This window comes from Aedes aegypti, chromosome 2 (genome assembly GCF_002204515.2).
Source record: "Aedes aegypti strain LVP_AGWG chromosome 2, AaegL5.0 Primary Assembly, whole genome shotgun sequence".
NCBI classification, from domain to species: domain Eukaryota; kingdom Metazoa; phylum Arthropoda; class Insecta; order Diptera; family Culicidae; genus Aedes; species Aedes aegypti.
In genome coordinates this window covers 418,966,199-418,990,319 of record NC_035108.1, presented here as the reverse complement: position 1 = coordinate 418,990,319, position 24,121 = coordinate 418,966,199, and the positions used below count along the sequence as shown (strand labels likewise).

General features: G+C 36.0%; 1 protein-coding gene across 5 annotated transcripts in view; it reads left to right on the top strand.

The window, feature by feature from the left end:
• The window catches only part of LOC5571525, a 531,761-nt gene that overhangs the window by 67,829 nt on the left and 439,811 nt on the right, over positions 1-24,121 (top strand). For 3 of the 5 annotated variants that reach the window (XM_021847439.1, XM_021847437.1, XM_021847434.1), the window contains exons 2-3: positions 6,484-7,105; positions 18,933-19,535. The gene's annotated coding sequence lies outside the window, so the exon portion shown is untranslated. The remainder of the gene's footprint in view (positions 1-6,483; positions 7,106-18,932; positions 19,536-24,121) is intronic. The other 2 variants (XM_021847436.1, XM_021847435.1) reach the window with 2 other exon arrangements.

Sequence of the window (24,121 nt, the reverse complement as noted above, 5' to 3'; positions counted from 1 at the left end):
CAGCGCTTCGCAATTTCATCGGCCACTGCACAGTGGTCCAGGAATCAGTTTGACGCGGAAAGATGCATTTTGAGCTTTAGAATGAAACATTAGACAAAAACGGTCTTCTACAAAGTTGTTTGTATTAGTTAAGCCCTTTGTTTGATATTATTGAAAATTAGGATGGACCACATTTTCATAGAAATTGTGTAACTAGCTTTCTTATTTGTAGAAATTATATGATACATGCTTCAACAAAGTTGTAGACCATTCAATTTCAATTTCAAATTTGCCTAAAAAAGTTTTTTTGTATCTCTTAAATTGACCGATTTAGAGCTTTTTTCCTACGGTGACATAGGGTGGTCCGAACAAAACTGGTTTTCTGGCTCTAGAGTTTTCAATTCAAATTTCTCATCAAAGTAGTCTATGAAACACTTTTAGAGCTTTGAAAAATGCGTAATTTGGTGAGTGAAGAAACTCGCTATCTCCTTCCGTTTAGGAGTTATTGTTGTTTTTCTCTCAAAAACATGCCTACTTAGATTGTGAATATCTCTGATTGGGGCAATTATAAAAAATATCTTTTGACGGCATTCAAAAGACAAAATAAAATTGTGTATTATATCAAAAAAATACAGACGTGTTATTTTTGTAACTCTAATAAAACGTCTTGAAAGTCAAATATTTTTTATCGCAAAAACTTCAATAACTTTTGAACTAAAATAGATATCAACAATCTTTTTGCATGAAAATTTGTGTTTTGTTAATTTCTAAAAGTCGTTCATAGACGACTTTGACGAGAAAATAATATTTAAAAAACTAGAGTTGAAAAACTTATTTTTGTTGGACCACCCATGCATCTTTCCGCGTAAAACTGATTCCTGGACCATAGTGCACTGTCCGGAAGAAATGCATTCCGATAATGCGACAAACTTTCAAGGTGCCAAGCATGAGTTGCATGATATCTACAAAACTTTGCACAGCAAGGCGGGTCAGACCGCTATTGGGGCTGAACTGTCGCAGCAAGAAATTTCGTGGCTCTTCATACCCCCTCGAGCTCCCAATTTTGGCGGATTGTGGGAAGCAGCTGTCCGCTCCTCAACAACTGCTCAAAAAAAGGAAATTGGCTCACACCAGTTGACATACGAAAATGTTTGCCTCTATTGGTGCAGATTGCCGCCGCCCTCAACTCAAGACCCTTATCTCCATTATCAGATGACCCTTCTGATATAGATGCCCTCACCCCAGCCCATTTTTTGATCGGGACTTCCATGAAAGCCCTTCCTGATCCTGATCTGACAGCCATATCCTCGAACCGCCTAACCCACTATCAGCAACGACAACAGATGTTTCAACGCTATTGGCAACGCTGCACAGAGGAGCACCTAGAACAAATTCGTGGCCATAATTTAGATTTTGAAAAATTGTGATTTTTGACCCCACTATATTTTTTAAACATAGCTAATAGTATGCCACATGTTGTGGCTACATTGAAAAGACGTCATATAACCTTGAAAAAATGTTAAAAGATTTAAAAAAAGCAGCATTTTCAATGGTTTTTTATTTTTTTATATTATTTAATCAGAATTATTTTTTACATGAGAAAATTTTCCCAAAATAAACATATATTTCCTACTGAACTTTTTGTTTATAAATACAAGAAGAGCTTCTGTATAAAATTTTCCAAAAAAAATATTTTTGATTTGTTTATTTTTAAGACTATTTTGCAAAACGAACTTTTAGTCATTTTTCGTAAACTTCAATATTGAAAAAAATACCTTATACGGCAATATCCGACAAAGTTTCGACCACACTGTGAAACTTACATATGTTATCTATCAGTTATAGCATAAAACTCTTCCGCATATTTCCGCACTTGAAATTTTAAGCCTTTTGAAAATATCAATTTTTATCTTTTTCGAATATTTTTGCCCGCTTTTCAATAACCTTCTATCCCTAATCAAATGAAGTGCATGTTCTTAATGCGTTTGTTCAATGTGATGTCCGAGAAAATTGTAATTTAAACATATTTCTTTTATTTGTATAACTGACTTAAGTAAAATAACTAATTTTAAAAATAACGTATATCACAGTTTTTACACATGACATCGCCAAATCAGATTTAGCAAATTTTTGAAATAAACAGAAATGCTTTGTAAGAGACGTAATGGTGCCATGGTTAAAAAATCCATGTCTTTCGAATTTCTTCTTCTTCTTGGAATTTCGTCCTCACTGGCACAGAGCCTGCTTCTCCGCTTAGGGTTCAATGAGCACTTTCACAGTTGTTAACATCACATTTCAGGAATACCGTAATTTCGGTTGAAATGGATAATTTTTCCCGGTTGGTTTTATCTGTTCTCTTCAATGTTGACAATGCCAAACAACTGAATACAGGAAAATAAGTACGACGGTAATCCTCACGGGCTCATGTACAGAAATTTTCTATCAAATGTGGTTTTAGTGCTGAAAATAATCTCTGAAATAAAAACTGGGGGGATTCCATTTCGGGGTGAACTGATCACTTATCAATGCGATTATTGTGACTTTTTGAAATTACTCCACATACTGAATTCTGGCCCCCTGAATGCGAATAGAGGAAGGGGTGGTAAAATGAACACCTTAAGGAAATCATCTTGTTTCTGATGGAGAAACGAGAAATTTCTATAGTTCTATCGCACCACATCAAAAATAGGGATGTAATCTGTAGCAGCGACATGGATTCAGACTGAAAGCTAAATTTTCACATATGTTCATCGTTATCAAAATGCGATGCTAATGTTCATTGCCCCACCGAAAATACATCCATTTATGATTGTAACCCATTAAAAAAGAATTCTTAAGGTATCAGATTTGACATCATATCATAACGATATTCACCTCGCCGAAAAACCTCAAGTCTTCCGAGATAAAAGTTACGTCAGTTCTAATTTTCAAACGTGGTTTTCGAAAATATTAGTTTTCGTTGATATTTTCACTTCAATTGACCTACGTATCAACTCGAACACTCAGATTTATGCTCTAAATCGTCCGTGCGTGATAAAAATTCATCAAAATTCGTTTTTTCTCGGTAAGAGGCACGGTGTTCATTTTTCCACCACTTCCCTTATGCTTCCAAATTATATTTCTAGAAATAATTAAAAAAAAATCAAGAATTTCGCGGAAAACGCCTGAATGTAAGCAATTTAGAAAAAAGAATGTCCTGATGTCTAACCGATACTGAATTATTTCAACAAAATAAGCTCATTGATACGAGTTTCGCTGATGAAAAATCAAACAAACTTTTAGGCTACTTTTGAATGTTTGTTAATATCGTACCGTACATGATTCATGAATTTTGCATTATTTTCTTAGAAATAAACATTCATCAACGCAAAACAAATCTTCACAACTCTCGATCCAACAATAGCCAACAACGTTAATTCACACCATTGTTTGAAAAAAAAAATCGACACTATTATACGCATTAAAGTCCTTTTCATCGAGTTTTATGGTCCCAACTTTCAGAAATGACGGGTATCTAAAGGATTTTCAATGGACTTGAAAGTTGTGGGTGAAAATTGAATGATTTAACCAATAAATGTCATGATTTACATTCATGGGAATAGGAGTTGTTCCAGCTGTAAAATTTTTACCTGATTATGAAGGAATTCTTATGAATATTCGTCTACTTTTTTTATTAAAATTTTAAGACTGATGGGCTTAGGCTGACTCCTAGTATTGTTGATGCGATTCACATTGACAAAACATAGAGAGTCTTAATAATCCGTTCGTGATATCTTGAAATTTGTGGATCAGATTATTTGTACAAATGAGGCATACATAAAATTTTTATAGAGGGCATGGAGAAAGCGTTCCAGATATAACATACCAGTCAGTTTTATTATTCCATTAAAAAGAAATTTGATTTCATGAATTGCAATATTACATTGTATTCTTTTTGACGAAAAATCCAATAACTGTTAAAATTCTAGTTATTCATCGATTGCTTATCCTCTTGGCGAGCTAGATGCGATCAACTTTTTTTTTCATCTGTTGGTTGAATTGGCCATCAAAAAATAAATCAAAAACTGTTTGTCTACAACGGTATTTTTTTCGATACGGATACTCACTGATATGTGGATAAATGACCTGAAACGGTTCGAAATTAATCCTAATTGAGTTATAACAGTTTTTTAGTCAATATTAAAGTATGAGCAGATCATTTTGGGTGACAAATAATTTTGGCCATGATTTAACCAAATTACACTTGTGTGAGGCGTCCTGTCCACCAAATTTGCCCATTACCCATCGAAGACAACACAGATGTTGAAGATTAGCTGGTAATATTTGTAATGTTAAAAAAGGTTAGTAATATTGAGTTGAAACAAGTTTCAAGGGAGCCGGTAATGTTAGCTGTTAAAAGATTAGTGTTAGCAGTTAAATAATTTAAACCTATGAATTTAGATCCTAAATTGAACTAAATCTTATACTTAGCATGCAACACGTATCATCCTAGCCTAACTGTTATAAACTCAACAAAAGTACACTAAATACTACGAATTGTAGAGCTACACACAGCATACATACACAGAACACGAAGTTGACTACTATACTTTCACTAAACTTCTGTGAAAAAAAAAATACTGCTTAATTATAACAAGCATATAACATATTATAATGTCGTAAGGACGAGAGTTTAAGACTCTGTCGTAGGGGAAAAACATCAATTTACGTCCCTGCACTAATTTTCGACCCGTTCATATGATTTTGGCCTACTTTGTATAAAATTCCGAAAATCGGCACAGAATTCTTGTGGTCGAAAATTAATGCTTTTCCCCTACCTTTTTTGAGATTTCTTTATGATTCGATTATGAGTCGGCCTGTCATTTTCCCAATATTTCTGCTGGGAGAGTCCAGCTTCGAGTTCGGTCGGAGCCCCTTGTATTCCTCTCATCACGCCAATGACGTCAGCGGAGGAAGAAAGCTTTCAGCATGATGATGATGATGATTATGATGACGAACAACAGAACGGACGGTGGAGTCTTCCGATTCGTTGTATAAATGAACGGAAGGACGGTGACGAAACAGGTCCCCGCTACAAAACAAGAAAATACAACTCCTTATAAGAAAAGAAACTGTTGTATGTACTTATTATTTCTTTGAAAACTGCACACATGCTTTCTACCAGTCAGCGTGAGGTAAGGCATCCTTCCGTGAGAACCAGCAACATCTGATACGAATCTTGTCCTTTCTGAGTGCCGTAGAAGCAAGATTGATCGGAGGCGAAATGGCTCCCTGAATGGGAGGCAAGCTGATATGGCTAAAATCCTTCGCCGCATGGTGTACTTACATTTTTCTTCATTTTGGGAACAGTTTGTGTTTGCGTGTTATGATGTAAGCCATTTCCAAGTCAACGGGAACCGAAATTCGATCCGATCAATAAATCTGCCGGGTGGATTAATGCTTTTATTGGGACGACCTTCCACCCTGCTCCTAACCCTGGACATTATTACAGGGTGATTACTAATTCCTGTCAGTAAAGTAACTGATCGTAGATAAAAGATGTATGAATGAATTTTAATTTCCAGTGTACATCCTGTTTTGTACATCTATAAAGTTTGTTTTGCAACGTAAAGATCAAATCTTTTTTCATTTACCTTAGTGTTTAGTCATATACGGTGTTTTAAAGGCGTTACACCTGGCACGCACGTTTTCCACAAATATGTATTTTTGACTAAACTCCGATGAAAAATTTGCCAGATTATATCAGTATGTTACCACAATCTTTCAGACTTACTAGGGAATAGAATTAGACTGATTATGGAAAATCTTAGCGAAAAAATATGTCTCTTTTGGTTAAAATATCTGCTTCTGAATAACGTGCGTATTAACTGTAATGCTTCTGAAACAACGCATGTGACTGGAAATTAAGGTGAAAAAATAAATATGTTATCTATGTACAGTGAAGACAAATGTTATAGATATCCAAAACTAGATATACACTTGTAATTAAAATTCATACAACCATCTTTTTTCTACGATTACTTAATTTACTGACAGGAAATAGTAATCACCCTGTACAATGAAGTGAGATGAGTTGATTCTGGGGAAATGGCTCGTTTATATCCTTGTCGCTGGTCATGAGTGCATGATGGAGTGTCCAGATTTGGTAAAAATGAGGAAGAATGTCATAATTTCGGGGGTCGATGGCATGATAAAATGTAACTAAGACGACGCCATTAATGGATTTTTTTATTTATAGCGATTCCACGTTTTATTTTGTATAAGGAAACGTTGCTCCCTCTGGCCTGCTGAAAAATCGAGATAAACTGATATGATCCGATGATTGATCTCATATATGATTCTTTAATAAATTGTCTCTATGCATTGATGCTCAATTTAAGAAAATACTTTATTTTTATTATTTGATTATTGTACAAATCCAAAGAATTATTATTTTCAACTTAGTGTTGAGAAGAAATTTATTGTATCATCATATTAATAAAGACTTTCCTTTTGTTCTTCCAGGGCATTTCTATGGAACGCAATCAACCAAATCCAAGCACCAAGTCCCAAATTCTCAAGCCATAATCTTCAAGAAACCAATAACTCCGCAGAAACCGCAACTTGCACACATCAATAAACAGTCTCGAAATCCCATTCGAAGCAAAATCTGCGATAAGAAACACTTATCGACGAAAAGTTTCATTATTAATTTTCTGGTTTTCCAACCACGTGCAGCAACAGAAACAGCAATAACACCGCCCTTGTTCTGAATTTCTTCGGAACATACATACAAGAACACTTTCTCCGAAATAAAACATCAACAACAACTTCGGCGGTCGTGTGGCATGCAATCTTCCCTGCACCCATCCCGGTATTCGGTGCTCCAAAACGAGCAAAACACATATTGATTCGGTTTTGTGTGTACATCAGCATCAACAAGATCCCCTTCAAGATCAGCATCCGAGTCGATGGTAGCGGAAGCAACCGAGCCAAATTTGCAATTAAACCTGATTTAGGGTCAGAGCGATTAAAGCGGGTCGGGACTTCGGTGTTCGCAGGATTTAAGCTCCCCTCGTTAGGAAAGCTACCGTCGTCGAGGGGGATCAACAACCATGAAAAGCTCGCTGGCGTAACATGTGGATATGTGAGTGGATGGTGATTAAAATAAAATTGGTGGCAGAGGTGCGGAGGCATAGCACGGTGTGCTGGAATACACATATTGGCGAACTAGCATAAAGCTCCGATCTGTTTACATTGAAAGTTAGCCTTGGTAGTCATGAAAAGCTAGCGGAATATTAAAAATCTTTGATCAGCGAAAATATGAAGGAAACCGATTTAGGAATTTTTATTATTTTTTTATTTAGTTGTTCAAAAGAGAAAAAAAGTTTTACTAATTTACTAGGGGTGAAAACCCTGTAAACACAAACTCGTATACGATAGCGCATAAGTGTACAAACGTGGACACGATATGCGTACATGCTCCATTAGGCTGCCCGCAAATTGTACGTATATCGCCTCCTAATTTGTACTCTTATATCCTACTATATAATGTCAAAGGGGTAAGAATGGGTGTAAACATAATTTGAAATATCGCAGCAAATATTTGAAATTTAGATGTAAGAATCCTAATGATGTTTTCTTTCCAGATGTCAAATATTAACTTTCATCAAATTAAATCTAACAAGTCTATATTATTTTTAAAAACTTCAGAATAAGCTTCAAAAATATTGCCTCTTTTCATGGTGTCATAGAAAATCAAATTTTCAGAAGGACAAACGCCATTCAAAGATTTATATTAATGTGCATCATAGTCTTTGCCATTGGTAACAAGTATCAAACATTAATAGATGACTATACATCACGGCGTGTATATGGGAAAGGTTTATCACAAAAAAATAGGCATCGCTAAATCTTTCACCATTCGAAAATATAGGTTTTTAGCTTTCATTTGACGTGTTCCTCAAAAAAATCTACCGAGGGATCCCGAACATTTATTTTTTATTAAAAATTTTTGTTCTTTAGAGTACATTATTTTTAAATGTAATCATTGCAAAAGACAGCTTCGTTGGATAAATGTTTTATTTCCATATAAAAGTTCATAAAATAAATATGTATACATATCTATTGAGTTTCATTTTGTAAAAAATAAAACTGTCCCATGTGATTTTGAGAATTTATTGAGCTATAGGACACTTATTCGATTAGATATGTTGTAAGTTCGACTGTACACTTATTCATACTGTGGAAGTATATCTTACCGAGCACGGTTTCTTTTCAAGGTTAGAATCCATAAAATTTATTCTTCTTCTGTCTGGCATTACACCTCTGCTGGGACATAGCCTGCTTCCCAGCTTAGAGTTCGTTGAGTACTTAGTTATTGATTGAGAATTTTCTTTGCCAATCAACCGTTAAAGATTAAAAGTAGAATGGATCAACATTACAAAGGCCTACGAAAGTAAATGGAATATGCTTAAACGCCCTGTTACCCAAGCCTTAGCAAAAAGCTTAAAAAATCCTCATTAAGAATATTATCCAGGCACCCGGAGTAAGTGACACTACACAGACTTTTTTAATAGTATTGAAGTTATTTTGATGTTTTTAGCTTGGAATTTCAAAATTTAATAAGAATATAGTGGAAGATATTTCCTGTTAAATCAAATCATAAAAATAATTCCACCGTGAAAGTGGTTTTCTGACAAGCAGAACAACAATAATACAATTTTCACAATTACTGCAGTAATTAAAACACGTAAGTAGCTTACAAACAAGAAAGTTTTACCATTTTATACTCCTTTTAGATTGATATCATATTCATATAATATATGTTTTCAACATGAAATATGGTTAATTATGTGATTATTGGCAACGGTATGAGGAAGAATAAAGAGTTAAATTTCATGTGCCCACTTGCCCCGTAGAGTTGAGTAACTGCAATTTACAGTAGATGTTTATGACTTTATTCTAAGGGTTTCAATATCTCGAAAAGATACCTTCCCGTTCGTGCGGACATCAGCGAATACAGGGTGCAACTTTTGCAAATGTTTGGGCTATTTCATGAAAGCAACATCAATCAAGTGGCTGCATTTATTGGTCGTAGCAAAATGAGCTCCATACAGCATGCATTTTATATTACCTTTTGGAGATTTTTGGGGAGTTTTGCGATGATAGCGACTCAAGAGTTTGCCTTGAGCTCTGCACTCAGAAATAAAAATAGTTACAGAATTACTAAAGTTTATGCATTAATGACTATTTTCTATGTGCCTTTCTTTCATTCTGCTGTGAATTTCTACACTAAATGTCATTTCGCCTGGGTTGAAGCTTCAACCCAGGCGAATTGACAAACAGGAATAAAATTCCCTGCAGAATGAAAGAGAGGCAGATAGAAAATAGTCATAAATTACTAAAATTTAGTCATTCTGTGACTACCCGTGTTTCTGAGTGTGCCTCTGTCTTTACAGTAGCTCCATAAACTTAAGTCAAGAGGAGTCAAATTAGAATCTCCAAATTCAAATCATGTGTCCCTTTTTTATGTCAGATGTCCATGGAATTTCCGTTGCAGAGACATAATGAACAAACTTCCAAAGATATCGAATTTATCGAAACAGTACTGTTTGAAAAAAAAAAATTGACTCAATGATTCTTTTGGTCTAGTCCAAACTGTTAGTACTTACTTGGTCATGGAATGGCGTTTCTTGAATCTTGAATAGATTTTCTGTTCCTCAAATGTGGCATTTTTGCTTATTTATGAAACCAGATTGTGCATGTTGACCACGATATTTTCAAGGATATAGCAGTTGAGTTAACACAACTGCAAGACTATTTTCAATTCAAAGAGTCACTATTTTGGCATGTTGTTTTTTATATCATATTAATTGTGGAAAATATGGCAATATTAACCCAGCAGCAAGTGATATTGATTTGTAAAAATGGTTCAAAAGAGCTCTATTTCGTATCAATCGTTTGGCAGCGTCCATTTATTACGCAACGCTAAAATCGGAAATTTTTGACCACCTCACCCTATCCCCCTCCGTAACGTTTTTTGTATGGAAACATTAAACGCTATTCCTCTTCCCCCTAGAGCGTTATGTAGTTTGTGGAATTTTCAGGATGGTTGATTAGATCTCATCGGTCGAGTATATTTTTCTTACACACAATATAAAAAAAAAAAAAAAATCATGATAGGCGAATCAAATTCTCAGTTAATGATTAACCGAAGAACTCTTTTTTGAGAACCTGGCTTTGTCTCAATAGGGGTGTAATTCCAGAAAGAAGGAAAAGAAAATTAATATTTTCCTAATATGAACAGAAACAGTTATACACTAGAATCAAATACACCTTAATCCGAATGCCGATCTCAGATGTGCAAATCTCGGTAAAAGGTCGTTTGTTGACATCCTAGTAAAAGTGACGTTTGGTAACGGCACCCAAAGGTGCTGTTTTAAGTAAACTTGATGTTAGGCTGATATATCAGTTAAAATTAATTTGCTTACCGCTCAGCTGTGCGGATCTTGTTAAAAGAATGAAAATTAGTTGAACTCAACTGAGTGTGTCCTTCACTGTACGAGTAAGTGTCGTATCCCCAAGATCACATAGGACAGTTATGTCTATTACAATATGTAATCTTATATATCTATGAAATATCAACTTTCATTTGAAATTTGGGCTACCATCGAGCTTGAAAGAAAAAAAAACTGTCTTTTACCATGATTATATTTGAAAATATTGTACTTCAAGGAACAAAAATTTAAAATAAAAAAAAATGTTCGGGATCCCTCGGTGGATTTTTTTGGGAAACCCGTCAAATGAAAACTAAAAACCTATATTTTCGAATGCTGAAAGATTTAGCGATGCCTATTTTTTTGTGATAATATTGTTCTACCAGACACGCCGTGACATCTGCTTTGTTCCTCGTACGAATCAATTCCAGTTTCTTTGACCCATTGTCACCCCCTCGATGGGATGAGTACAGTCACCCCACAGTTAAGGATAGCACACAGATATGGATCAGAGTTGGATTGAAACAGTAATATCTCATCAATTATAGTTGCAATTATGGAGAACACATTTTACCTTTGTGAACCATAAATCTGTACAGCATTGCAATAAATTACAATATGCTTAAGCATATTTTTTACGACCGTAGGAAATAATATGTCAACCGTATTCCCCGAAGCGTTGATTCATAATTGTGGGGCATTGACCAATATACCACAGTTATGAATCAAAGATAAGACGATTCCGAAACAAACGCCAAAACTTATGCTTTCACTAACACACCATTCGTTTCCCTCGCAGATACATTGCTTTTATAGTGTTCTGATCCATAATATGAGTCGATTTGATCCATAATAGGGATCCTCTTCTCCCACTGATTCACATCTGTGGGGTGGACATCGTTTGAAATTTCTGTCAAAATCGAAACTTTTTCGTAAAGAACCGCAAATTTCGAGGTGTATTCTCAAAAACAACTATATTCTGCAGTGTCAGGGAGGTAATTTTGTTATGTACAGCGTCACCATGATTTTTAATCATATGTTGTTCTGAAAAATGACCCTTAGTTGATCCATAACTGTGGGGTGACTGTATTTCCAACTAATTTTTTTTATTATTACTTCCAAGACCAGCTAAAAATTACGATATCAAAGAGATAACATTCCATAAGAATATTTTGAATGTTTTAACTGTTCCTCATTAATCGAATTCCTTACTGTTGACGTTTCTTCATATAATATCGCTTTTTTTGTTCTTTTCGACGGGTTCTCGTGTTGGACGTTTTATTCATTCGATGTGCAATTCGATATTTTGCCCTATTGACGTTTTGGCATTCAATATTTTGTCCCCAACCTTCGGGGAAGAGGGTCATTCATAGAGAACCGTCGTTCGGAGAAACGACATTTGGAGAAAAGTAGCACAGCATTAAATGGTATCCCTCGAACGTCGGTTCATTCAGTATCGTTTCCCTGAACGCCAGTTCCTCGAATACTCCATCTCCCCGAATAGTCCATTTCCTCGAAATGAATTCAACTAAGGATGTGTTAATGATGTGGCGTTCTAAAATGTAAACTCAACCAGTGGCTACAAGATTTCCTTACTCTTCTGCCTTAGAAACTTTGTACAAGGGCTATATCGAAAAACAATTAGCAACATTCATGATGCTCGTTCTTCTTTTTTTCTCGTTTTTTTAGGCACTCCGTGCACTTGGCCACTACTATGCCGATTATCATATCGTTACAGAATCTATTTATATCCTTATTGCTATCTCTCTTATACCAAGCAGATAGAGAGAGCTGCCGTTGATCCAATCCATATCCATATAGCCGTAGTCCATTGGTGTGCGGTGGTTCATTTTGCCATGTTTCCGTGTCGTGTGAGGCAATAGCCTACAAAGAGGGTCAGTTTGTCTCAGTCACCATCTGATACTGACCGAGGATGTACACTACCCGCCATAAGTATGGAATCGCATCATCTAGTATTGCAACACCTCAATTGAATATTGCAGCACCCCCCAAAATGTTTAGCATCACCCGTAAACTATTACACTAATACAATATCTTGAAAACCTTACTTTCTAGAAAGCTGCGGTCTTCAGCAAAGTTGTTCAAAAGCCTTACGGCGTTCATCAGCTGAAATTTTTATTGCGCCATTTTGCCGCTACGTGGCGCTAGTGTGCATGTAAATTGGTCATATTTTAGATGGCTCTAGCTCATGAACCTGACCACTGAGAATATTCGTGTCTTCAGTAAAGGTGGTCAGAAGCTTAAAAGCAACCTGAGGCAGCACTGATTGGTTAGCAATTTTGCCGCTACGTGGCGCTAGTGTGCATGTCATTTGATCATATTCTTGCAGGCTCTAGCTAATGAAGCTGACAACTTAGAATGTTTGTTTTTTCAGCAAATTTGGTCAGAAGCTTAAAAGCAATGTGAGGCAGCACTGATTGGTTAGCAATTTTGACGACGGTGGCTCTGCTTTTAGCGAAATGATGGACCCGAAATTTAAACTGAATGTTGGAAATAACTTTAAATTAAAACTGTGTACGATTCCTTAAGGCATTAAATATAGCTTATTTTAATGTAAAATTTTGATTTTTTTTAACACATAGTAAACAATTGTACAGTACTGACCCGATTTTGTCAGCCCCCGATTTTGTCTGCCCCGATTTTGTCAGCTTTTTGACCCTATTTTGTCAGCCTGTTTTAAATTTATCAAAAAATTGTTTCCCCATGTTTTACCACATTTTCATTAAAATTGTTGATGATGTTTAATGTCATGCACGCATGGGCGTAGCAAGAGGGGCAATGGGAATGCCTCCTACCCTTTGGACGATGCTAGATACAATATTACGGGAATTAATCATGTGTTTGTATTCTTAAAAGATTGTCTCCAGCACTCATATTTATAAAATTGTTACATGATGATAGATTGGAAAACTTATGGAGTATACCAAACAATTAACCTTTTGAAAAACTTCTTGCCATAAATTATTCGAAGGGTTTGTCAAATCTGTTGGGAAACTCAAAAAGTTTCTACAACATTTTTTGTCAGCAGAATATTATCATTAGAGTAATCGGATAAAACTCCTCGTATTTCCCACAGGAATTCCACTCGAGATATCATTCATAATCATTCCAGATATGTCTCCAACGTGTTTCTCCAATTATTCCTGAAATTATTCTATAAATCGTTCCTGGTTGTACCTCGAATTTCTTCAGAGATTCCTCAACAAAATTTAAAGGGGGAGGTGAAAGGGGGTCTAAAATTGACAAATTTTGCGTTACGTAATTTTTTAATGAACTCTTAAAAGTCCATGCAAGTTCTTGACGCGGTTCACAAGCAATCATTAACATGCCGAAATTTTAAAAACAGAAACATAATAAAATGACCCGATTTTGTCAGGTTCCCCATTTTGTCCGCCTAAAATTCATCGAGGGGCTGACAAAATCGGGTCCTCACTGTATTATATTCCACAATGTTTTGAATTTTGTCTAAGTAAACAGGTTCGTAGAAAATGCCTTCTTCTAAATATTTGCTGAAGATACGAACATTCTAGGTGGTCAAGATCATGTGCTAGAGCCCGCGAAAATATAACCAAATCTACCTGCACATCTGAGAGAGAGGAGACAGATGGCTTAGACTGCGAGCTCCCAAAAGACAAGGGAACCTGTCATAAACTGACACTGGAAAACCACACATTTGAAGAGCAAAGCGTAAAATACCGTCAAAATTTAAGTAGAGGTAATTGAACTTTCTAGGTGTTTTTCGATGACTGCACATTTTAAAAAGTTGAATACTTAAATATAGTCGTGTGTTGGCAAATTGCTATTGATTTTTTATTCATACCTTTTTCATAGTGAACAACAAGAAGTGAATGATTTTGACCAGAATAAGATCTTTAGACCGTTGTGCACAACCTAAGAACTAAAGAAAGAAGTCTAAGAAGGCAAGAAAACATGCAAACTGTCAGTGAGCTATCTCCTCTCTCAGCTGTACACTAGCACCACATAGCGGCAAAATTGCTATCCAATCAGTGCTGCCTCACATTGTTTTTAAGCTTCTGAACAACTTTGCTGAAGACACGAACATTCATGAGCTAGATCCTGCTAGAATATGATCAAATTACATACACACTAGCGCCACGTAGCGGCAAAATTGCTAACCAATCGGTGCTGCCTCACATTGCTTTTAAACTTCTGAACAACTTTGCTGAAGACACGAACATTCTAAGTGGTCAGGTTCTTGAGCTAGAGCCTGCTAGAATATAACCAAATTACATGCACACTAGCGCCACGTAGCGGCAAAATGGCGCATTAAAAATTTCAGCTGATGAACGCCTTAAGGCTTCTGAACAACTTTGCTGAAGACAGCAGCTTTCTAGAAAGTAAGGTTTCCAAGATATTGCGTTATTAGTGTTATAGTTTACGGGTGATGCTAAACTTTTCGGGGTGCTGCAATATTCAACTGGGGTGTTGCAATACTGAATTATGCGATTCCATACTTATGGTGGGTAGTGTATGTGTTTCCCCAATACACAGTCCTTCGTGCGGCGCCTTCTGGTGACGACGGAGTTTTTTGTGAGGGAGGATTGGGAATCGAACCCATGACCTTCCGCTTACGATGCACGTTCTTCATGCTTAATGATTTTTTGTTCCGAAATTCCTGTCAAAGCTTCAAAGTTTAGGATACGGCAATACGTTTTTCAAATCGATTAACTGCATTCAAATAGATTATGGTTTAATAACCCTATTAATTTTATATCTGCACAAAATGTATGTTTGAGGAAAATTTTCCAGCAGTTCTTTGATAAGTTGCAAACAGAAACGGAATGAAATGAATAAATATCAATTAGGTTGAACATTATGCTAACTTTAAAAACCGCAAAAAAGAATTCCAAAATATGCACTGAAGCTTCTAGAAATCGTATTATTTGAGAATAAATATAATCTGAAAACCTGAAACTCAATTTCTGATGGTTCGAGCATTAACGCTAAGTCGAAAATTGATGCTCTTCTCCTATGAGGTGTTGAAAATGGAGAACTTTGAAGAACTAAAACAGTTGAATGCTCATTATGTACCTAATATAATATGTCATAATTTTACTTTTTCTGTACATGTATGTACCAATTATGGATGGAATATCTCGACTAGACCTGTTCACTTTTTGAAAAAAAAATCTCCAATTCTCCGTGCCATTTCAAATTTTGAACTTATTTATCAAAACAAGTTATCTGTTCAAAAATAGCCAATTCGATAAAGTTTTAGAGGTGTCACCGGAACTTCAAAATTACTTTGAAAATGATTCGAAAATACCACTAGCTTCTTGGCCTGTCACTTTGCAAAAGACACTAGGGTGTTTTGAACGCTTCTTCATTATGCTTTTAACGTAATTAGTCTAAAAATCACGAAAAAAGCAATATATTTTTCCAGTTTGTCATATGAATTCCGATAAAAATCTTATTATATTGTGTATACAATTCAACTATCTATTTCTTCAAAATATTACGAGCATATCGTTCATACATCATTCGCGTTTCTAAAACGTAAGCTTGACTTGTCGATGTTAAAAACTAGTTTGAAGCCTTGCGAAGCAGACAAAATTACCAGTTTTAGAAGTATATCACCATCAGAAAGCTGAGGAAAAATTGCGTAAGATCGGCTAAGGACTGTTCATTTTATAAAGTGGACACCTTGTGCATGCTGTATCTTTCTTATTAATCAATGAAATTTCAATCGGTTTTTTGCACATCGTTCAACTAGTATTGTACAATGTTGTGATAATAAAAATTCTCCAAAATAATTAAATTTCACACGAATATGGAACAACGATTAGATCGGTCGATTTTTTGAGGTTATCAAAATCAATGATTGTAAGAAATTGGCTGGAAAATTCGATAAATTATATTTTCTATTTTCAAAAAAGGCTTGTTCTTCGAAAGCATCATCAATCAGAAGCCTGATGGAAAAAATCAAGTTATTTTTGGAGCAACAATTTTACAGATATAATAAAATCAATTTTCCCGTATATTTTTAATTTTTTTTTTTTTTAATTTGATGGGAATTGATATGAGTAGAATTTTTTGTGTAAAAGTACGTCCTGACGGAAGTCTTAATATAGTAGTAATATAAAAAATAACTTACGCCTTCATAGAGCTACTTAGTAAGTCCCCACGTCACATTCAAAGCACAACAGAAACACAATTGTTTTATTCTTAGAAGACCTATCAAAGTACATTGACAATCATCAAAATTGGCAACACTGCTGTAATAAAATCGATTTTATTTTCCACATATTATTTTCATAATATGTTATTCTGAGATTACCAATTGAAAAATTCGGAGAAAACTGCTTACAATTTGCTGTAGATCGATAAATATGCGTACCTGATTTAAAAAGTATGAGACTTTTTAGTAAAACTACCATAAACAGTAAAATTGGATATTGACGCCATCTTGATTTTAGGTAGAAGCATGAATTTTTCACCTTGATAGCACTCAGCATGTTAAATTTAGAGGCTATCAATAAAAAAGGTTACGTATACTCTTCTTCTTATTATTCTTAATTTTTCTGACGTTATGTCCCAACTGGAACCGAGCCTGATACTCAGCCTGATATTAGTCATAAATCCAGGTTATTAAATAGGAATTTTCTTTTATAATGTAATTTCTGACAAAAGAATAATTCTTCGACATATCTTTGAGTTCAATAATAATGAATAAATAAATTCAATAAATGAAAACCGTCCAAAAACATTGATTGTATTAAACAAACATTGTTTTTACCATATGCATTGTTGTTCATCGAATGAAGTTTATAGATTGCGCATCGGGACATTAGTAAGTGTTGTGATAATATCTGTAGTTTTAACGTAAAACATTGACAAAAGTGCATTAATATAGAATAGAAATATCAAATTTTGAAGCAAATAAACATCCTTGATTTTCTGAGCCATAAAGTATTGTTTTTAGTACCGCCCAACATGCATGTGAAAAATAGCGAGATTGAAAGATGAGAAGCAGGTTTTGTTCTAATGTAGGGGTAATGCCGAAACGCAGGTGTATTATTTAGAGGTTGGAAAATCTGCCGGCTATCTTGGATTTCGACGCCATCTTGGTTTTTAGCAGGTGAATGATTTTTTACCATCTCAGTGCTCATCATATTGAATTATGAGGCCTCCGACAAAAAAAAAACAATCAGATTTTTTTTATCTTATTTCAGCTGTTCAACTGATTGTTCATTTATATCAATGGTTTTAGACCAAATAAATGAATGAAATCATGCTTTTTTTAACTCGAAGATATGCAGAAGAATCATTCAGGTAGCAAATAAGCGTTAAAAATCATATTTTAAAATTTGTTTTCAAAGCTTGTTAAGCTGAGGGGCTGGCTCTGTTCCAGTAGGGACGTAACGTCAGGAAAAAGAAGAACAAGAAGAAGAATAAGTGTAACGGTAGCATTAAAATTCAACATGTTGAGTGCTATCAAGGTGAAAACTCATTCTACTATTTAAAACCAAGATGGCGTCAAAATCCAAGATGGCCGCCAGATTTTTTTCACTAAAAGTAATACTCCTATTCGTCATCTGTCTCAAATAATACACCAACGATTGAAAACTTGTTTCTTTGTTGTACAACAAATGATGTTTGCATTGACGTCAAAATCGTCAAAATCGTATAACATGATTTATAAAATCGTTCATTTGATAGAGTAAATAGCATTGCTCACCTAGTTTCTGTAGCCTATTCTACGCAATTTTTCCTAAGCTTTCTGATGGTGATCTCAGAATTCAAAACTAGCGGTGCGCTAATGGTGAAAAAACGATTTTTCTTACAAAATTGAAAATGCCCACCAAAATTTTTTCGAGTTTAAATGAAAGCTATATCCTTTCTCTATACGATGCCACTAAGTTTGCTATGTGTTCCAAGCGAAATATGAGACATATCCCGTGAAGAAATACCCAAGATTTATCAACAAAATGGGCTTTTTCGCAAACTTTTCTGCTGGCTGGCGTACGAGGGGTCCACCAATTTGAGAAAACAGAAAGGACCACCCTTAAGTTTTATCGAAAACTAGCGATCAGTGACATAAAATTGGAATTCTAACGATGGGTGCCGATGGCGGCCTGGTTTCAGCGAGAATTGCTCAATATGAAAACAAACACGGCATACATTGATTGGCTAACCATATTGTGTGATTGTACGTAGAAATAATGCCCAATTCGAAACGTCTGATAGTTCATTTGTGTGTACTATATGTCAAAATGGCATTTAAACCGTTGAAATTCATCAATATTATTGTACTTCACTATTCTCTTCTGAATCATATATAAATAAAGGTTAATTTTAGAAAAAAAATCGACTTTTATCGATTTTTTCCGATGAAACTACTCATTTCTAATATTCCGAAAGAATAGACTACCAAGTCTTACTTATAGTGAAAACAATCGTAGGATCGCAAGTTTCCTAATATATGTGTTTCAGCACACCGTGCATAAGGCCGCTTTGAAAATCCTCGACAGCAGCAAAATCTCCCACAAGTGGCAAACGGAAGCAGCGCAGGCAGCCCAGGCGCAAGAGTGAATCTCCATTTGTCTGATTAAAACCGGTGTTCCATCATCCCGTTTTTTGGCGGAAGTGGGCAGAGAGACGGTGCGGTGGTGCATCATTAGGTGTCGTGTCCCAGATGGTGTAGGGAATCATTCTGGACGAGTGGAAACCGGTTGATCATCCCGGCTGCCGCCCGCGTGTACAGGTGAATTAGGGCAACGGAAGATAGTAATAAGAGAAGAAACGCTTTTCGTGGAATTGAAGGCGGGTTGAACAAGGAAGATCTTTGGCGTCGTCGTCGGTTGGGGCTTGTGAGGACGAGCGTAAGTGAATGTGATTGAGTGAAAAGTGGAGAATTAAATTGGTGGTGAAATTTATTGGATTATGTTGGCGGATTAAATCAAGGGCGGGATGCAACGAGTGAAAAACAATGGAGGATTGAATCAGGTTGTAGAAGGTTGAAGAAATGGGATACAAAAATTAGGGAATCGATCGGGAGACAGCCGTAAGGATAGGGATATAGCAGCAAAAATAAAGGTAAGTTACATAGATTAAGATTTAAAAATCTCATCTTAAAACAGAATTGTGAATTATTTAAAATAGTTACATAACATCTATCTGTTCGAGTATGGAAACACTGACGTACTTGGTTGGTAGAGCGCCTAGCATACATGGGTCACGGGTTTGAATCCACCTGAGTACTTTTTTTTTCATGATTTCGCTCATAATTTGTCCATTTTCACAAGTACGCAATGTGCTCATTAATGAAAAACTGAACATCTTTGTATGTGTCAAAACATTTTTATTTTATGAATAATCATCGAGCAAGAATTAACAGTCACATATGCTCTAATCGTCTACATATGTTTCAAACAGAAGCTTTAAAGTCAAGTTCGATAATGTTGTTTCTTACTGGAAAAAAGGGGCCCAGATAGCCGTAGCGGTAAACGCGCAGCTATTCAGCATGACCAGGCTGAGGGTCGTGGGTTCGAATCCCACCGGTTGAGGATCTTTTCAGGTTGGAAATTTTCTCGACTTCCCAGGGCATAGAGTTTCTTCGTACCCGACCAACCAGTCTTCATAATTCTTTATAGATCTTTGACCAACGATGGCGATCGCTAACGGTTCAAAACGAATTTATATCGATCGCTATCGAAAATCACTGACTGGTTGACCGGGTACCTACCACACGATATACACATGCAAAAACGGTCATTGGCATAGTAAGCTCTCAGTTGATAACTGTGGAAGTGCTCATAAGAACACTAAGCTGAGAAGCAGGCTCTGTCCCAGTGGGGACGCAAAGCCAGAAAGAAGAAGAAAGGTGGTGCTTTGGTTCTTAGTATTTGACATTATGGGATGTGTTAAACTTTTGGTTCAGTAATTCAATTTCTATTCAAAAGTGAATTTTGACTAAATAATGATTGGTTAAAAATGAAGCATATCTTATTGTGAAAAAGTCATGGAACGCAAAATATATGATACCCACCTAAATTAATTAACTCGTCTATGCAAGGGTATATTATTTCTGTGAGAATTTCCAAGAAAAAATTCGCTGCGCACTTTTTTGTGCGACAAATAAATCACTTTATCATACCGTAATCTGTTTAGGGGAAACTTTTGGGCCGAAAGGAAACAAAACAAACACGCCGTAATTTCCATCCGAAAGCTTCCCAGTGCAGTGCTGTGCTTATCATGGTTGCCTTCGAGCTTCGTTTTGTTTTTTTGTTATCACCCATGAGAAATTCAACCCTCCGCTCTTTTTCGCATCATCATAGAACGAGTCTATTTTCCATCATCTGCACGGTAGGCTTTCAACTTGCTTAAAATATTCATGAAATTTTTCGCATAGATTGCACGAGGCGAACGATTCAGAAGCACAGACGGAAAGTTTATTTGCTTTCTGGATTCAAATTTGATGCCACATATAGCTTCTGGGACTTTTGTACGTGTTCAAAATTGTTGTGAGTAATGTCTGTGAAAGGTGCGAAGTTGAAAGTGGCTTTATAGTCGTCTATCACTGCTCAATGCATAGTTCCGAGACAACCAAAATAAACGTGTAAAAATATCACCTTTGGCATTATACGATGCTTATGTGTGCAATGATTCCGCATAAGATGCAGTCTAAAAGCCTTATAAGTACATAAGTGGAGTACTATATCATTTAAAAGTCGAAATACGCGTATCTGTCAAAGGATACAAACTGTAGTATAATTAAATGGTATAGTACTAAATTTTGATTTTCATCTACTTAAAAAACAGCTTTTATTGAACTTATTTTTCAGCAAGGTTCATAATTAAATGCTTCTGAAACACAATTACATTCGTAGTTCCATTAACAGTCCTCTAGCGTCAAACACGGAATTAGCGTAGCTGAAGTTGAATTATTCTAGAGGCAATGCCCTCCACTAAAAGTTCCCCGAAGGAAAATCGCAATCAAGCGTTGTTGTCGTCGACTTTGTTACGCTATCTCACTCACTTATGCTCCCTACGTCTCGAAGGATAATATGCTCCCCGTGAGAAAGCTAACATCATAAAAAGTAAACATAAAGTGAACGCCAAACCCAATGGTATTAACCGTTGTCTTTGACGTCGTCATCGGAATATCCTCAAAGCTCGCTCTAAGAGTTCTTCCAAGAAGCTTCTGCTCGCTCCCCAACGGTTTCCAGGAGTCCCAAATCAGGCAACGCAGTTCATTTTCTCCCCCAACTTCTAATCTTTAGCGAAAATGTCGAAAACAACTGACGTGGGGATAATCTCGGTATATCCCCTCCTTGTCTCGTTGTTTTCCATTGTAATGGCGCCAGAGGAAAAAATATCAACTAAAATTACCATTTTTTCTTCGCGTCGTGAAGCAGGGGCGTAGCTCCGGAGGAACGGTGGGGGAAATAATTTTGTTCTCCCCTGGTCGACGGAAAATATATTAAAAATAATCTGATTTAATATTTAACTTTTCTTATTTCAAGATCTTTAGTGTGGTGTACAGTATGTGCGTAATAAAAATATGAAGAACAATTCACTCAGTGTATCTTATATCACGGCAAAATGAGCACGCACACATACGTGAGCTTTTCTTCTGTCAGATAACGAAAGCTCATGTTCGTTTCTGTTTGCGTTTGAATCAATTCGAATGCTATGCGAGCTTGATGATAGCCTTTGGTTGTGAAGTGAGGATGAGTAAAGGCTCCCCCAAATCTACGCGAATTTTTACGGCGACTGCGACAAATAATCGTCACGACTTCGTTGTAGTTTCGCTGCAAGCACTCTTCTATGGAACCATCTTGACCAACACGACGCGAATCGCAGTAAAATCGCGTCACTGTGGCTAAGACGCGCTCATCAAACAGTGCATGCAGCGAAATATCAGCGAAATCACTACGATTTTTTGTCGCTGTCGCCGTAAAAAGTCGCTTAGATCTGGGGGATGCTTAAGGTGAAACATCTCGCAATACAAAGATGTCCGTCACAATGGCCGACTTGTGCCCCTACTCACGTTTTCAAAGGCGCAAAACTCGAGAAATAGTTGGTAAACGTTTCTGATCTTCTCATTTCAAGCTTTCTGCGAGTGTACAAAGCCAAAATAAAAAGTACACTGTTGTAGGATGCTTCCTTCGCAAGATTTGTGCCTTTGAAGTTTATGTGCAATCTTAAGAGATGATTCCAAACTGTTTCACCTTAAAGCGTTAAATGAAACGCTCAATCACGCATACTTTTAAGCATCGTACTAAAGGATACTTTATCGACAGAATGAAAGAGCATGCTGTTATGAAAAAATGAGTGAGAAAGGACTAATAATTAAAATGTGTTGCGCGGATGGCATATATGATCGATCCATTAGGAATTTACTTCAGTTTGTCAATAGCTTTTTGGGTGAACGAACACCTTTAGTTTAATTTTGCAATTTCTTGCAAAATCATGTTCCACGAGTGCTGGCTACCACAATTAGGATCGAAAAAAAGTACGTCATGATCTTGAATTTCAACTAAAAAATAGAATTCTGTCAAAAATCATTCAATGATTTCAACGATTCGAGAATTAAAAAAGAGCCATGCACGGGATCTGCTAAAAATGTTATTGTGAAGCTCATCAGAATTCTGCCTAAGATCTTGCCAACAATACTTCCATAGTCATTTGGATGAAAACAACTCGTTAACACGTTAATGTTCGTTATCTGGAGCCAATATGACCCCAGAGAATTTTGCAGGTCTGTTACTTATTGGTATTAATTCGATTTATGATTTTTTTCACATTGGTGCGTATTCACGAGTTGTTTGGCGTCCGGCCATTTGGCTGAATGCCGTTTGGCCGAACGCCATCTAGCCGAACGGGTCGGATGGTCGAATGCCGTTTGGCTGAATTACGAACAAAAATCAAATTGCTACAACGCTTATGTGCATTCATAAGAGTGGCCCAGTAGGAGGCAGAACTACTTGGGCACTTCCATTATTCACTTTGGCAAAAAAAAAAACAAAACATTAACAAAAACATTGCGGAAGACACCAAACTGATCTGACAAATAGTTTCTAAGTTTTAATTTTTTGAAAATTGTTTTTTTCTTAGGCCCTTCTCAAAAGTAACGCTAGGGTAAAAATGTCGAACCGATGATGCCAATAGGCATTTTTGGGTATAAAGAAAGCATATGCCAAATTTCAGCCAAATCAAAAAATACAAAAGTAAACCGACATTCGAATTCAAATGGAACCGCTCAGATGAAATTTCCACCTTCAAAAATCACATATAGTCATTGAAAATTTTAGTTTGTTTGTTATCAAAAGATACAAGAGGTCTTAGAGAACATATTTTTCATGGTCACGATAATATATTTTGCCAGGGTCATGGTTTAGGGAGCATTTGCATCTTATTGATTTGATGTGTCTCTCTATTTTGTCGAAGTTTATTAAACAAATCTATAGGAGTTTTTGTGAGGAAGATTTTTATTCCTTGGTTAGATACAGAATAGATCCTCACTGGATGATTTGTTTGAGGAAAACGGAGCTGCTTATCACACTTGTATGAAGGTTTAACCATGGCTCTCCAAAATGAGCCCTTTATTTTAAAATATGTTCAAGTCTCTAGCACTCCGGGTATAGATAGATCCATTCTATTATTTGACATGGGCGAAT